General features: G+C 40.1%; 1 pseudogene; it reads left to right on the forward strand.

The window, feature by feature from the left end:
• Nucleotides 1–2,519: 2,519 nt before the first annotated feature.
• On the forward strand, nucleotides 2,520–13,117 carry LOC149991856 (SPARC-related modular calcium-binding protein 2 pseudogene; annotated as a pseudogene).
• The last annotated feature ends 4,100 nt before the right edge of the window (nucleotides 13,118–17,217 follow it).

The following is a 17,217-nucleotide window of genomic DNA, read 5'->3' on the forward strand; positions in this document are numbered from 1 at the left end:
CTGCCTGCCCAGGGCACAAAGAGGCTGCCTTGGTCCTTCAGTTGCCAACCTCACTGGCCAAAGGTGAGTCTACACATGTTCATTCCTACACAGACTTTCTGGTTGTGTTTACATGAGGGCCAAGTGGGTTCCTCTGAGTGGCTCATGCCATGGAATCACAGAAACTTTCGGGCAGGAAGCACGAAGTAAAAGGCATGACATGTGGCAAGACCTTGTGGGGTGCGTCTTTGTGAAACTGCTGGAAACCATAGTATAGAACATGTGATCAAAACGCTGTGCTTCTTTGGGATTCAATTGTTATGAAAAGCAAGCTGCTCCTTAAACCTAGATTCATCCCTACTTTGAAAAAGTGTTTTTGTTAGCTCATAACTACTCCATTAAATATTTCCCTTAGAAATTTCTCAAAGTTATCAAAGAATCACCTATGATATAAAACCATCCACTTTGTTCCCATGCTAAACAATGTTGTACATCATCTCCATAAAGTAATACCCTATTATGCGTACTGTGATGAATTCACTATTATTTTGGGTTAGTTGGGATATTTCTGGGTACCAGTGAGAGAAACGTGATCTAAAGGTAAAGAGAATAAAAGGGGAGCTTTAGTGGTTTGTATAATAGTGGAGAAATCTTAGAAGTCTTAGGCCGAAATTAATTTCAGGCTCAGCTATATCCAGGGTCTCAAATGATGCCTCCAGGTCTCCCTCCTCCTCCTGGCTCTCTGTCTCCTTTTCCCTCTTTCTTTCCGTGCATTGCTTGTCTCTGTGCCATTCTTTGCCTGCAACTTCCATTCTTTGTTGCTACAAGTGAACCAGAAAAATGGTCAAAGGCAACCCAAACCTTTCAACCTTGTAGCTTGTGGTTCAAAATCTTGTGTATCTATATGGCCTGTAGCCCAATCACTGTGGGGAGGGAGATGGGGCATCTTGATTAGCAAGACTTGGGTCAAATTCCCACTTTTGTTGTCCAGGTGATTTTCTGGGGTTATCAGTCCCATCACAATCACGTGGGCTGGGAGAGTGGCAGGTCCCCCCAAAAAGAGATGTGTGAGGCTTTTAAAAATAATGATATCCAATCCTTGCCTATGAGTAAAACTTCTTAGTAAAGCCTTCCCTTTCAAGCAACAAAACTTTTTGTATTTTAAGTTTTTATCATTTTTTTACATAAAAACATTTGTCAGTCTCTTATCTTATGTTTTTTGCTCCCTTTGCTCCTTCCTTTTTCTTCTCTATTTTTTTTTCTACTCATTTTACATTCTCGTCCTCACAGATAACTCATGTTCACAATCTAATATATGATCCTTCTCTAGTTTTTCTTCATGCTCAGGTAATCACAACAAATATACACATACATATTTATATATACACAGCTGTGTGTCTCTTAAATGATGATACATTTTGTGCCTTGGGGCAAAAATTTGGCGATGTTCTGGATATATTTTTGGTTGTCACAGCTGAAGGGTGCTACTGGCATTTCATGGGCAGAGGTCAGGGACACTGCTACATATCCTACAGTGCACAGGACAATCCCCACAACAAAGATTTACCTGGCCCAAAATGTCAATAGTGCCAAGGTTAAGGAACTCCAAGATATATACATGCATATAAGTTTTAGTTGTTGCTTCTTTATAAAATTGAGATTATATTAAATCCACGTCTCTACATCTTGTTTTCTCACTCAATTACAACTAATAAAAATAACTCAAAATGAATGGCTATAACATGAATTAACTATGTATGATGTTTGCTTAATATCTCATTATGTGGATGTAATCTAATCTATTTAACGATTGACCCACTGACCTATTCACTTTGTTTTATGGTTCGGGCTTTTTTTTTTTTTTTTTTTTTTTTTGCCACTACACCCTTATCTTAGTTTTTGGGGATCCCTTAAGCAAGTCCCAAGAGTAGGGCTTGAAAGTGGAAGGAACACCAGGAGGGGAGCAGGGAAGTGAGACAGGGAAGGGAAGACAGCCCATGGAGAGGGCAGTGTCTACACGGCTATTCCTGCACACAGTTGGAACTTAATTGTGCTTCCCGATTTTTCTATCCAAGGATGAGAGAGCTGCGGGTATTTAGACCAATTTACACCAGTGATTTGTTGTGGGCCGCTCACAGGGAGCATTGGCTCTCCAGTACTTTGTAAGTGTGGCTAAGGGGGCTCCAGGCAAACAGATGTGTGTGCTGTCTGTTGGAAGGCAGACTGGGAGGCGCCAATTCAGTAAAATGAGTAGATAGAAGCTGGACACTGTGAAAAATCTGCCATAAACCTTGACATACGTATCTTTATTTGCAGTACTCTTCTTTCTGTGGAATAGTATTTTAACAAAGGAATTGCTGAGCAAGAAGAACAAGGTAAGGGTGATCAGGGTTTTTAGGGTCACATTTTAAAAGATATCTGTTGAATACTTCATTCTTTAAATAGTGGTTGAGCATCTGTCATGGGCCAGGTACTGATCTACATGCCAGGGCTACTGCAATGGAAGATCGACAACAAGTCAATCAGGAAATAAACGCATGATGATTTCAACTAGTGAACAGTGCCAAGAAGAAGATAAAATGGGATTTTATGATGGGGGTGAGGGTTACATTAGACATGATGGTCAGGGAAGGCTGTTCTAAGGACGTGTCTTCTGAAGCTGAACCTGAAAGAAAATTCCCTCCCTGGGTCCAGCACTGGAGGGTGAACCATGATGGCTCAAAATCATAATGGCTGTCCTGTTCTCCTTTGCTCAGTGGGTTGTGACTCAGTTCTGGAAAAAGAGATGGAATGGTAGGTATATTGAGGAGCTTTTCGAGAAGCCAAAGTTAAAATCTACGCAAAGAGAAAGCGCTTTTAACCTCTCCCTTCCCTTCATTCTTTAAAAACTGTCTTGAAAGGATGTTATGTTTAGAGCTGGGTCAATAAGAATAAGGAAAGTAAGAGACATGGTCCTTGATGACATTATTACACCGCTGAGCTAATTCTGAACCACCTACCAACAGATTTCATGTAATAGAGAATTAATGTCTTTATGTTAGTCGGGTTTTCTGTGACTTGCATCACATAAAGAAGACATAATAAATGAAGTGAATGAGTGAATACTGATCTACATTTATATAAATATACCTGAATTATTTATTGTATTTTTGTTATCATTCATTATAATATCCAAAGCACATATCATATTGACCAGCACTCAATAAATACTTATTAAAATTATTGAACAAATAGATGATGAATGGGGGTGAAAATACAAAAATCAAGATCTAAGATAAACCTTAGTGAACACACTTAGATAATTGCTCCATAAAGCAATTTATCTTAATGCCAAAGATCAGCAAGTATTCAGATGTTGCAAACTGCCAAACACATTTTTGATATGGTTAGATATATTCTAAATTTAAGAAATGGAATGCAAATAAGCAGAGACTAAAAGCTTTTGCTGGCTTTGACATAATGTACTTTGGCAAGGGAAAAACTCCATAGTGGGACTAGAATAAAGAATTCAGTGTAAATTGAAGAAACTGATGTAAAAAATTCAGCTTACATCATCTTTTAATATATCTCAATCACCCAGAAGAATATATATAGCATTGTGAGGAATATGTTGATCTATTACTCCCATTTGAAAATGAAATTCTCCCACATCAGTGCCACTTAAGTATCCTCTAAAGGAACCAAGCTCTACTCTTTAGTCCTTTCCAGCTAGCCTCTCAGCAGATTGTCTGAGATTAAAAGCTGTGCAGGAGGTCATTTAATGCATGTAGTAATTTCTGTCTTGTTCACATAAGTTTCTGTCAGCTGATATAGGTATAGGTAGTAATCATGATTGTAGATGGTGTAGGAATGAAGGAAATATGGTATACACAAGTTGACATATCTATCAACAATGGTCTAAAACATGAGTACTCAGTTTGTCTAATGGATTATTATCATTATCATTATTATTTTTTGTTTACTCTCTACCTGTCATTTCTTTCCTTCCCATGGACTTCTAAAATCTCTCCCTTTAAAACAACAAAATAATTTGTTAACCTTCTATTTCACTCTAGCCAACTCCAAATCCCCCTTCTATCCCTCATCTTCAAGTTTATGTGTTATCCATACTACCCCGAGGCAGACAAAGTTAGTGTCCCACTCAACTCCTCTCATCACTCAGCTTCCGGTACAGGCCAGTGGCATCCTACTTTAAGAACCTGGGACACTCCACCTGGGGACTTCTCTCCAGTGAAATGCAGGGCACACCAGAAGTGATGGGGACTTCATGCCCTTGGAAATATCCCTCAGCCAATGATGGAAGAGAACTGGAGGATAAATACAAACTTCCTAGTTTGTGGTGAGATGAGTATAATCTGAGGTGTGTTCTCCATCATCTCCCAGAGATTCCCCAGCTGGGCTACCAGACAGTTTCCCACAGCAATAATATGTTCAGGATGTCACCCTTTGCTTCTTTACTCACTTCTTTCCCTTTCGTTCTTATCCCCCTCTCCCTTACTCTTGCTTCCTGGGACTGTCTCCCAAACAAAGTACTTGAAGTCGAGTCCATGTCTCAGAATCTGTTTCTGACACACGTATCCATCTGTATTTTATCCCCCCTCATCACTTTCCAGCAACTCCCGTGTGGGTTCTGCCCCATCATGTTGCTGAAGACCTCCATGTCAGTGAATGCAAAGGACATTTTCAATCCTTACATAGTCTCTCAGTGACATTACACAAATTGCCTGCATACACCTCTTGACAACTTGACGCTTTGAATGGTTCTCCTTTTACTTCTCTTCTTGTGTCTGCCTGCTCTCCCTTGTGGTCTCATCTGTCTCTAACTGATTATTAAATGTTGAAGTTCCTCAAGACTTGATTCTAATCTACCCCTCTTCTAACTCTATACACTCTCTGGCTGATTTCATCCACATCTTCATCTTCACCCTTAAGGGAATAACACACATTTGCATCTTCAGCACAAACCTTTAGCCTGCACTCCAGACATGCATATGTAATTTTCTACTTCATTCCTTTTTGATATCTTAAAGACATCTCAAACTCAAGAGGATCCAAAGGAAAATATAAGTTTTCCTCCCAAACCCTGTACTGTCCTATTGCTCTCATGTCAGGGAATTTTGATACTATTCACCTATTTTTGAACAGCTGAAACTTAGTAATCATTCTCAATTCATCTTTCTTCTTCCTCACCATTCCCCAAAACACATGTCTAATTCATCATTAATTAAATTGTTTTGAGTGTTTGCCACCCCAAGTCAAGTCTCCTTCCATCACAGTTTATGGCCCCCTTACCCTTTTCTACCTTGATTTGAGGTGGTAAAAACACAATACAATATACAGATGATGTGCTATAGAACTGTGCACCTGAAATCTTAATAATTTTATTAATCAATATCACCCCAGTAAGTTCAGTAACATTAAAAAATTTTTTTGATTTTATCTCTTCACTATTTTTGATCCTGTCAACCTCTTGTCTCGCCACCATCTCCCGAACCTCCTCAAACACCTCCTAACTTGCTGGCCCACTTCCTCTCTACTGCTATGATCCATTCTCAACACTAGTTAAAACAATAGGATTGTGTCCATCTTCACCCCCTCCCCATATTTAAACCACTTCCCTCATACCTTGACCCCTGCACCTCTTCTATCTGGCTGGTCCTAAGTTATATCCTTTTACAATAAACCAGTGATCTAGTAAGTAACATATTTCTCTGCGTTCTGCAAGCCATTCTAGCAAATTAATTGAACCCAAGAGCAGGGCTGTGAGAACCTCTGTTTTACAGCCAGTCACTCAGAAGTACAACTGGTGTCTGAAGTGTGATGTGGGGTGGGAGAGAATGTGCAGCCTTGTAGGACTTAACACATGGAATCTGATGTTCTCTCTGGGTAGTTAGTGTCAAAATTGAGTTGAATTCTAGGAGAACCCCATCCTCCACAGTGGAATTGGATCCAGAAACCCAAATTTACTATATCCAGTGATTACAGGTGAGGGTCACAATTATTTGTTCATTAAATGAATAACTGCATTAGATCAATGAATAATGAAAAGCTGCATTCCCAAAGCTAGAATTTTATCTCCTGTTATAGGCTGAATTGTGCCTCTAAATTCATTTATTGAAGCCGTAACCCCCCAGTACCTCAAAATATGACTGTATTTGGAAATAGGGTCTTTAAAGAGATAATTAAGTTAAAATCGGGACTTTAGGATGGCCCTATAATCCAATATAACTGGTGTCCTTACAACACAGACAGAAGGACGACCATGTAAGGATGCAATGCGAGATATTAGAAGAAACCAGACCTAATAACAACCTGATCTTGGACTTCTAGCCTTCCAAACTGTGAAAGAATACATTTCTGTTATTTAAGCCACCCAATCTGTGAATTTTCTTATGGCAGCTCTGGCAAACTCATACATCTTGGTTATCTCAATGGGCTGGTGTATACTATCTTGGAATGCATCCAATGCCATCTTGTTCCTCAAGGACTCTTCTCACTTACTTTGCCACTTTGTCAAGTACAATTTTTGACTCTGCCAGGATGCTCCCATCTGCTCCGAATGAAGCAGAATTCATCATTGTCCCCTGTATTCAGCTTGAAAGCCCTTCTTTATCAACTGGGGGATAAAATGACCTTGATGTTATGTGTAGTACCAGCACTATGTGGGTAGAAATCAATAGTAATACAAAAGACTTTTTTTTTTTTTTTTTTGAGGCAACAGGCAGTACCTTTTAAGGAAGCTGCCTTTGAGCTATTCATGACAACTTTGTTTTGGGGGAATTTAGTTTCCCTCACTTTTTAAAGAACAAACAACAATATTTCCTACAAATCTTGTGACCAAGAATTCTACTATTTCTACTCTATTAGTTTTTCTTAGAGAAGAGGTGGTGACTGGGAAAGCCACGTTTGAAACAAGATGCTTTACATAGGAAGATGGCATTATGCAGCAGCAGGAGAGTGTTTCCTACTTCTTCATGTTTAAAGAAATTGCATCTTAGTTTATTAATTTCTTACAAGATAGTATTAATAGAAGGATGATCATTCCCTTTGAATATGTCATATTATTTCTACATGTGGCGCTATAAGTGGTTAATAGCCAAACCCCAAAGCTAGCCATATTTTCAAATATGATTCACATTTCTCTGTCTTTTCCTTAATGCTCCATTAACTAGCGCAAAGTAAGTGGTCCTACTGCCAAAAGCCTTTCCCATTAAATGGAAAATACATTTACTTGTTTTGTGAATTAATTGAAGCCATATGGAATTTAGAGCAGAAGATTCTAACTTATGCATTTTGTTTTAGAGATGTAAAAAATACAGAGCCATTTGTGCCCAACAGGACTCTCATATGCTTTCATATCTTAAAATAAAAATGCAGAAACAAATGTGTCAATTTTTTCTCAACTCTCACAATTTCCATGTATATGATCACAGCAAGATTCCAAGGTATATGTGATTAAGAGCAATGAACTACATGAACATCAAAACCTTTGGCAGGAGAGATTTTTCAATGGGTCTTCTCCTGATTCCGTAAATGCCTAACATTTTAGAAATTTGGGTAAAGGGGTGGGGGGACTTGCCACCTGGGTAGTTGAGGCAATGGGTGGCTATATCCCCAACCTGAAAGAAATCATATGCCTGTTTAATTCAACAGCTGTGCTGAGGCAGGCACACAGGTGTGTAGCAGGGAGACCTGCACATGAATGGTTATCTGTTTGAGGATTTGGGTGGACAAGAGACTGTGGTGGCTTAAACAATGGAACATATTGAAGATTTTTGTCCTCTGCATGTCTTTTCTTGTTCCTTAGCTCAGTAACTATTTAGTGAACACCTGCTGTGGGCCAAACACACAGAGAGTAGCTGATATGCATCTACACTGGTCCTCACTGCTTGCTCCATGGAAGGCCAGCCCCAAAGGCTGACTGATGTCCATCCATGGACATCCTTGAAGGAATTTGCTGAAAGTTACTTGTCTCTGGAGGCACTGCTCCCCATCTAACAGAAAATTGAAGTTCACTTTCATCTCTTCTCTAAAGCCTAAGACATCTGTTCTGAAACTTGCGCATGTATCAGAATGGCCTGAAGGATTTATTAAAACAGAGATCGCTGAGTCTCTGCCCCAGAGTTTCAGATTTGGTAGCTCTTGAGTAAAGCCTAGGAATTTGCATTGCTAACACATTCCGGGTTGATGATAATGTAGATGTTGAAACCACACTTTTTGAACCAGTGGGCCAGGACATAGCCAGCCCCAAGCAACCACAACCCCCATCATTCTTACCTGGATATTACTCCAGGCCTTCTCAGCTCTTCTGTCTTGAAGGCATCTCCCAAGAAGGCATATACCCCTGCCAGTTTCACAACCCCAAGTGCCCCATTATAAAGGAGACGGGAAGCATCATCAGAAGGAGGTGTTCTATCATCGTTTCATTACTAATTGAATGAATTGTACCGCCATCTTAATAACACACAATTTGTTGAACACTTGCTCTAATATATGCCAAACACTATGCTAGGACTTTGAATAATATCGAAGTAACATACCTTTAGTGCTTACCTGCATGTTGAGTTCTAATCACAGTCATTTAATCCTACTACAGCTCATTTTATAGATGAGGAAACTGAGGTATATAGAAACTAATGATTTTCCCAGAGACATGTGACATATAGCTAGTGAACAGTGGAACCAAAACCAAAAAACTGAGAAAATATGAGTACTTAACCATTAAGATACAGTACCTTTCAATATGTGTCTGTCTGTCTAGCTAGCTAGCTATCTAAATTTCCTTTAATCTTCACAAGAACCTTTTAAAATTAAGCATTGTTAGTCTCATCTGTAATGGAGGCAACTGAAGTTTAAAGATATTAACAACTTGCCCACAGGTCAAGGATAGATGGAAACGCATGCAGGCTGACTTACTTCTGAGCACACGCTTCTAGCATAGGGAGGATTATACCTGCCTCAGCAGGTAGAGAGAGCCATGGTTCTCCCAGTGCTCATGTGTACCCTTGACCTGGCTAGAGTCCCTCTCCAAGGTGGCTGAAATGAAAAGGGAAGATAGGTTAGGGCCACCAGTATTCATATCACTGGAATGATGAGGTACCCACATCAAAGGGCTGGAACAACTCCTCCAACAGACAGATGGTGACCAGAATTTCACCAAGTGCCAAGAATTTTAGTGTTGGGCCCATATTTGGATCCATCCATGTTCAAGACTTTCTGAGTCTAGAGTATAACTTATTGCAAAAGCAGGCACCTCTTAATAGTTCTCCTTTCGGGACTGAGACACTCCTCCAGCTACTGAAAAAATTGGTGAGTGACATCTTACAGTTGAGTCCATTTCCATAAATTGCCCTCATCTGAAGAGAGCCACTTCATCCAAGGTTACACTTCTTTGGTGGTTAGGAGGACATGCTCTATTAAATGAATGGCTGAGTCATGGACAGAAAGGCCCAAACCCCTGGTTGTGATTCAGGATATCTCTGTAGGGCCAACCCAGTTCCAAAGGTCCTAGGGTGACCAACCTGGTTTTCCTAGTACATGAGCCTGTAAGTGCTAAACCTGGCACAGTCTCAGGCAAACTGGGGCAAGCTGATCACCTTAAGAGATCCCCTTGTGATGGTCTGGGGCCCATCCTCTCCTGCCAAGCCTACTTCCTTCCCTTACCTTACAGGTGTTGATTTCAAGACCATTTCCTAATAAATGTCCTACATGCTAATCCTCTCCTCAGAATCTGCTTTTCAGGCCTTCCTTAGAAGTTGACAAGTTTCCCCTAAGACCCATGACAGCAGACTTTAAGGAAAATGCTAGAGGGTACTGTCACCTCCTGTAATTACTCCCCCTTCCCTCACCTGCTTAAGGATTCATAGGAAAGGTCTAGGGAGATGGTGCCAAAGATGATGGACAAAATGAAGCTAACTGGGATCATAGCCAAATATTGAATTCACTCAGCATCTCCAGGAGTGTAAATCAATTAGTCAGAATGAAGCCACGGTATCTGAAACACAGTGGAGTAAAGCTGACATGTGCTCTAATGAATACTTACAGTATTTTTCACTTTTAAAAAATTGTATTGAATTTATTGGGGTGACATTGGTTAATAAAGTTGTATAGATTTCAGGTGTACAATTGTATAATACAATGTATATTGTATTGAGTGTTCACCACCCCAGGTCAAGTGTCCTTCCATTACTGTTTATCCCCCTTTACCCTCTCCTACCTCCCCCATCCCCTTTACCTCTGGTCATCACCATACTGCTATTTATTCTCTGTGTCTATGAGGGTTGCTTGTTTGTTTTTTTTGCTTAATCTCCCCAGTTTTTCCACTCAGCCCCCCAACCCCATCCCGTCTAACAGCTGTCAGTCTTCTCTACCCAGGAGTTTGTTTCTATTTTGTTTGTTAGTTTATTTTGTTCATTAGATGCCACATATGAGTGAAACCATATGGTACTTGTCTTTCCCTGACTGGCTTGTTTCATTTAGCATAATGCTCTCCAGGTCCATTCATACTGTGGCAAAGGGTAAGATTTCCTTCTTTTTTAGAGCCAAATAGTATTTCTCTGTGTAAATGTACCACAGCTTTTTTATCCACTCATCTACTGATGGGCACTTGGGCTGCTTTCAAGTCTTGGCTATTGTAAATAACATTGCAATGAACATAGGGGTGCTTATGTTCTTTCAAATTAGTGTTTCATGTTTCTTTGGATAAACTCCCAGAAGTGGAATCGCTGGTTCAAAAGGCAGTTCTATTTTTAATTTTTTGAGATATCTCCATGCTGTTTTCCACAGTGGCTGCCCCAGTCTGCATTCCCACCAGCAGTGCAGTAGGGTTCCCGTTTCTCCACACCCTCACCAGCACTTGTTTGTTGATTTGTTGATGATGGCCATTCTGACAGGTGTGAGGTGATATCTTTTTCTAGTTTTAATTTTCATTTTTCTGATGATTAGTGATGATGAGCATCTTTTCATAGGTCTATTGGCTATCTATATGTCCTCTTTGAAGAAGTGTCTATTCCGGTCCTTTGCTCATTTTTTAATTGGATTGCTTTTTTGTTTTGTTTTGTTTTTTTGGTGTTGAGTTGTGTAAGTTCTTTATAAATTTTGGATATTAACCCCTTATCAGATGTATCATTGGCAAATATGGTCTCCCATTCAGTGGGTTGTCTTTTCATTTTGTTGATGATTTCTGTTGCTGTGCAAAAACTTTTTAGTTTGATGTAGTCCCATTTGTTTGTTTTTATCTTTTGTTTCCCTTGCCCAAGAAGACATATCAAAAAAAAAAAAATGCTGCTATGAAACATGTCTTAGATTTTGCTGCCTATGTTTTCATCTAGTATTTTTATGGTTTCAGGTCTTACATTTAAGTTTTTAATCCATTTTGAGTTTATTCTTGTGTGTGCTGTAAATTGGTGGTCTAGTTTCATTTTTTTTTTTTTTGCATGTATCTATCCACTTCTCCCAACACCATTTATTGAATAGACTGTCTTTACCTCATTGTATCTGTAATTTTAATTTGTGGAAAAATCTGTTCATAGCGAGATTTTTAAAGACTCTCTACCCTGAAGTCCAGTCGGTCTGTGCCGCTTTCTCCCTCTCTCACTTTTGTTTTTGTCAGGACTCTGCCTTTGCCAGAACGTTTACTAATACAAATGTGTTTGCTGAGCCTGACTCCCAAAGCCAGATGCAACATTGCTGAATTCTAAATTTTATGTAACATGGGCTATAATGGTGGAGATCCTTACCAAAAAATAATTAGCTTTGGGGATAGAAACCTCAACAGAATCATAATAATTAAATTGGCTCCCTGTTTTTATTTTATTGAGAACACTAAGCTGTATTGATCTTCTTTCAAAACAGATACTGATTCATGCAGCCCCTTGCAGATCCTTGCTGATGTGCTCATAGGAAAAGAAGCAAACTTGAGAATTCAACCCTAGTACACTAACAGATTTTGAAAAATTCCAACACTTGGAGCTTCAAAGAGCATGGCTCGGGGTTCTGAACTTTTCCAAGAGGGAGGACTTGAGTGGGAGATCCTTTAACTGTCTTATAGGTCTCCCAACATGGAGGGAAAATTTAAGAAGAGAAGAAGATTAGTATAGAGTTTCATTTTTGCAAGATAAAATGTTCTAGAGATGGTACTCAACGATGTGAATATGATTAACGCTACTGAACTATACAGTTAAAAATGGTTAAGCCCTGGCTGGTGTGTGGCTCAGTTGGTTGGAGCGTTGTACCACAAAGCAAAAGGTCGTGGGTTCGATTCCTGGTCAGGACACCTGCCTAGGCTGCAGGTTCCATCCCCAGTCAGGGTTCGTGCAAGAGGCAACCAAGAGATGCTTCTCACATCAGTGTTTCTCACTTTCTCCCTCCCTTCCCCTCTCTCTAAAATCAGTAAGTATATCCTTGGGCAAAGACTTAAAAAAAGATTAAAAGGCTAACTTATATTATGTAATTGTATCACATTAAAAAAAAAAAAAGGGCCCGCCGCTGGTGCCGCTACTGCCACCACCTCACCGTGTCCTCTACACCCAGGCTCTGCCCCTCCTACCTGTCTGGCGACCTCGTGCGACCAGGAGCAGCAGTCGGCCCTGGAGGAGGCCAGGCAACCCAAGAACGACAACGTGGTCATCCCCGAGTGCGCTCACGGCGGCCTCTACAAGCCGGTGCAGTGCCACCCGTCCACGGGCTACTGCTGGTGTGTGCTGGTGGACACTGGGCGCCCCACCCCCGGCACCTCCACAAGGGCTGGCAGCTGCAGGGCTGTCCTGGGGCCAAGAAGAGTGAGTTTCTAACGAGCATCCAGGACGCGCTGTCCACCGACATGGTCCATGCCGTCTCCGACCTCGCCTCCGCCGGCAGGCTCTCCAAACCCGACCCCAGTCACACGCTGGAGGAGAGAGTGGTCCACTGGTATTTCAAACTCCTTGACAAAAATTCCAGCGGGGACATCGGCAAAAAGGAGATCAAGCCCTTCAAGAGATTCCTCCGGAAAAAGTCCAAGCCCAAGAAGTGTGTGAAGAAGTTTGTGGAGGACTGTGACGTGAACAATGACAAGTCCCTCTCCGTGCAGGAGCTGATGGGCTGCCTGGGCGTGACGAGGGAGGAGACCAAGGCCCGCGGCCGGAAGCGGCACATTTAGGTCTCAGTTACGTTTTCCTGTCCCGCATAATGTGAATCAGTGGAAAGTCGGAAGAACCTGAATATCCAGGAGAGCGTTAGCTGGGATTTTCTGACTGTCCACACTGACCAGTTTCCTCTGCTCCCTTTACGTGTGCTCATACGCAACAATTCATTTTTATTCTAGAAATGTGAAAAAAAAATAAAAAAGACAATGGGACCTCTAGACCATGCATGAGGTAGCCGATGACCTATTTACTGCTGCTGCTCGCCGTTCCGACCTGATTCTCACAGAAGGCCCATAGAGAAATCTCAGAGTTCATTATGGCCCCCACTCTCAGTAGATGTTTCTCTCAGACCCACTCTTTCTCTCATCTGCTGACCTTCTGGCCTTGATTCCTCAGCCTGTACCTCAACTGTTCTTGTTCAAGGTTCATCTCTCAGGACCACCCTGCTCCTCTGCATCCCAAGGCCTGTGCCCCTTCCCTGTCAAATGGCTCCCTCTTGGACTGGCATTTACTTTGTGTTGGATCTCCTCATACAGGTGTGGACTGAGCCAGAGGTCACCTGCAGCTCATGCTTTGGTGCTTCTGGCCCTCTGGCCTTTCAGAAGAGGGTTCTGTGCCCAAAATACACCCTCCCCATCCTCATGATGTTAGGCATACCCTCTGTTTTATTCCACAGCCCCATTTAAACCCTGGCCATGTTGTCTTATACTTACTTGTTTACATTTTATCTGCTTACATTTCTGTCTCCCCAACCAATACCAGTCTGTGAGCAACTTGAGCGGTACAACTGATATGTGACTCACGAGAAAGCTCTCAAGGTTTTATTTCTATAAGAACGTACATAGTTTATTTTTAATTTCCCAGTTTTTGATAATCCCGATAAAGTGAGTTGATTCTGAGAATGACTTTCACTTGAGAAAGATTTTGTTATTGATTTATACATATCAGTTTTAGAAGGCATTGTTCTGATTTTACGTCAGAAAAGTGTAAAAGTTATTAAGTAATTACTATAAGGTAATTATAGATTGCCCACATGGGAAAAGTAAAATAGTTTTTATCTAATATGGAAACCAGTCTTTTAAAAAATAAGGCTTGGTGTTAGTGTAAATAAATGAGCTGTAGCATAAAATGATTTCTTTTGCTGTCAACAATATTTTATTCAATCTCCTTTTGATTTATGTCACTCTTACCAAATTTACATCTTGAAAGAAAACATATCCATTTGATGTCACCTTCTTTTACCTACTTGTTGACATGAAAACTATCAATTCCAAAAATATTTAGAGTTCTGGTTTCTAAGAATAGAGAATGAACGACTTCATTCTCTATAGTTCTAGATTGATCAAAGTTACATTTTTTTATGTTCAAAATTATAATGTGCCTAAAATGCATATATAATGTTTTTACAGATTTATATAAAAACCAGATTGTCCACCCTGCCATTGGCCCCTTCCAGAGAAAATTACTTTCTCCTCTTCTACCTGATTTATTTTTATTTAACTATTCTATTTCTCTAAATAAATAATTTCTCTCAATAATTGCTGCTTCTTCATTTTTTAGCTCAGGCAAAATTAATCAACTTCCAACTGTGGAAATGAGCATTTAACATCTTCCCCTTTTCTCCATGTTCTTATATCTTAATTCCAGTTAGACCAATATTATTGTTTACCTTATTATGACTATAGAAATTCTACACATGGGTGAGCTTTGTAGTAAAATATGATTACTTTTCCTTCCATACACTTTTGGTTCTCCCGTGAACTGCCTTATTTTATACAGCAATAATAAATTTTCTTTCTACTTCTCATTAAACATAATTAAATTCCATACTTTCTGGCAATTGTGTGAATGTCTTCTCAAGAGGCCCAGTCGCATCAACTGTCCTTCAATCCAGGAATAAGCATGTCGTCCCAGGCCAGGTTAATAAGCATATTCCTTGGATGACTGGAGAAAACTGCTTCCCATTCCTGATGTTACTGAGCTAGTAGGACATGAATCTTGACTTTCAGGTGCCATCTTGACCTATGCATGTGGAGAGATTTCAAGAGATGGAGAGACAGACAGAATGAAGATGACATCACTTGAGCCCTGGATCTGATTAATTATATTCCTTAACTTCTTTGTAACTTCAGCTACTGCACCCCATTTCTTTTGAGTTGGGTTTCTATGACCTTCAACTGAAAGTTTTTGACAGATACGATATCTTTCACAATATTTCTCTCTCTGCCTGAAAGTAATGTAGCTTTTGCCACCTAAAAATGCAAAGAGCCATCAACTGTTCATCATTTCACTTCAGCTTTCTCATAATGGCTCATATACCCTGTGAGTACCAGTGTGTCATCCGGTGTCCAATATAGCAATGGTGAGAATGAATAATATAAAAACAGACACAAAAGTACCATTACAAGCAACCGTCATGATAAATTCACATTTATTCTGAGTGCCATATCCTCTCTCTCTCAAAGATTTCATTTGGTTCTGGGCTATTCAGATAGGGAGAAATTGTACCAAAGACTGTTCTCCAATTTGATATTTTTCACTCTTACTGATTTCCTCCTGATGGTGTACATACCAATGCCTCTTTCTTAGAGTTTTTCCACACTTAGCTTGTTTGTGATAATGGTGTAAACATCTTTTATTCATAATGTCTTTATTTCCCAAATACAACTATTCTTATCTTGAACATTTTTACATAACCACATTAAAACTCATATTTCTTACATAATTTCCAGTTACTCCTTTTAGAACTTGGGAAATAACTTCTCGATTTGAGAAGTATGTCTATTATTTAGCTAATTCTGGTTTAGTTTCTTTTACGATAAATGAGAATTTAGAATACTATAATAATACTCACTTTTTGGGGGCTAAGTCATGTCTGAATGTAAAATATCCTTTAGCATTTCAGTGCTCTAAAAATAGTTATCATAAACTTTACATTCCTGCAAAATCAGGTTGTTCTGGAAAGCAGTTGTGAGTCTGTGTGTCACAGTGCTGTATCCACAAGGCCTGATTCATTTTCTATGTCCATAAAAAGAGGGCACATAATAATGATTAATTTTACCTGGAAATATGAGGTCTGTCTGGTAAAAGTCTAGCCATTGTTTTTATAATAAGAATGGTTTGTGAGACACTGATGTAACCTGGCAGCCAAGGAGAGGGGACTGAAATGTGTATGCGTGAACAATGATGACTTCACTGTACTAGTCAGTGGGGGTGAAAGACACCTGTCAGTGAGCATGTGTACTGCGTGTCCACTGCATTCAAAGTGACTGAGCAAGTAGAGCAACAAACCTGCATCAAATTTTGCATTAAGCTTAAACATTCCTCCCAGAAACTATTCAGATGATTCAGAAGGCATCAGCTATGGGCAACTGATGATTGGGAGCTTCATCATGACAATGTGCTTGCTCACATATCAGGTCTCACGCAGAGTTTTTTGGTGAAACATCAAATCACCCAGGTGACTCAGCCCCCTACAGCCCAGATTCGGTGCCCTGTGACTTCTGGCTTTTCCAAAACTGAAATTACCTTTGAAAGGAAAGAGATTTCAAACCATCGATGAGATTCAGGAAAATACAATATGGCAGCTGATGGCAACTGGGAGAACTGTGGGAGGTCCCAAGGTGCTGACTTTGAAGGGGACTGAGGTGTCATTGTCCTGTGTGCAACATTTCTTGTATCTTGTCTCTTCTTCAATAAATGTCTCTATTTTTTGTAGTACATGGCTGGATACCTTCTGGACATATCTCGTAGTTTTGTCTGTCAAAAACATTTTAGAGATCTGTGTAATCAATGTGCCTGATTTTGAAAACATTGGTAAAATGATGTTTATCAAATTTATTGGTCAATTCTATCTCACATGAGCCTCTGGCCTTATAAGCTGCTAGGGCTGGAGGAAAAAGAGAAATCACTAATTGAATTTCATGCTCCACAGTAAGTATCATACGAGCAAGAAATAAATTCTTATCTCAGAGCCAGGAGTTGCTTGTAGGGCCAGGATTTTAAAATAAGGAACTGGGCATCACCAAAAAGAGGCAATGCATTTAGAGGCCCTGGGGAGGAGGACCAGGCACCCTTCAGATATCACCATCTGGTGGTTAAGGCCCCAAGAGGA

Source organism: Furipterus horrens, unplaced genomic scaffold, assembly GCF_987537825.1.
Source record: "Furipterus horrens unplaced genomic scaffold, mFurHor1.1.pri manual_scaffold_17, whole genome shotgun sequence".
In the NCBI taxonomy this organism is placed as follows: Eukaryota; Metazoa; Chordata; class Mammalia; order Chiroptera; family Furipteridae; genus Furipterus; species Furipterus horrens.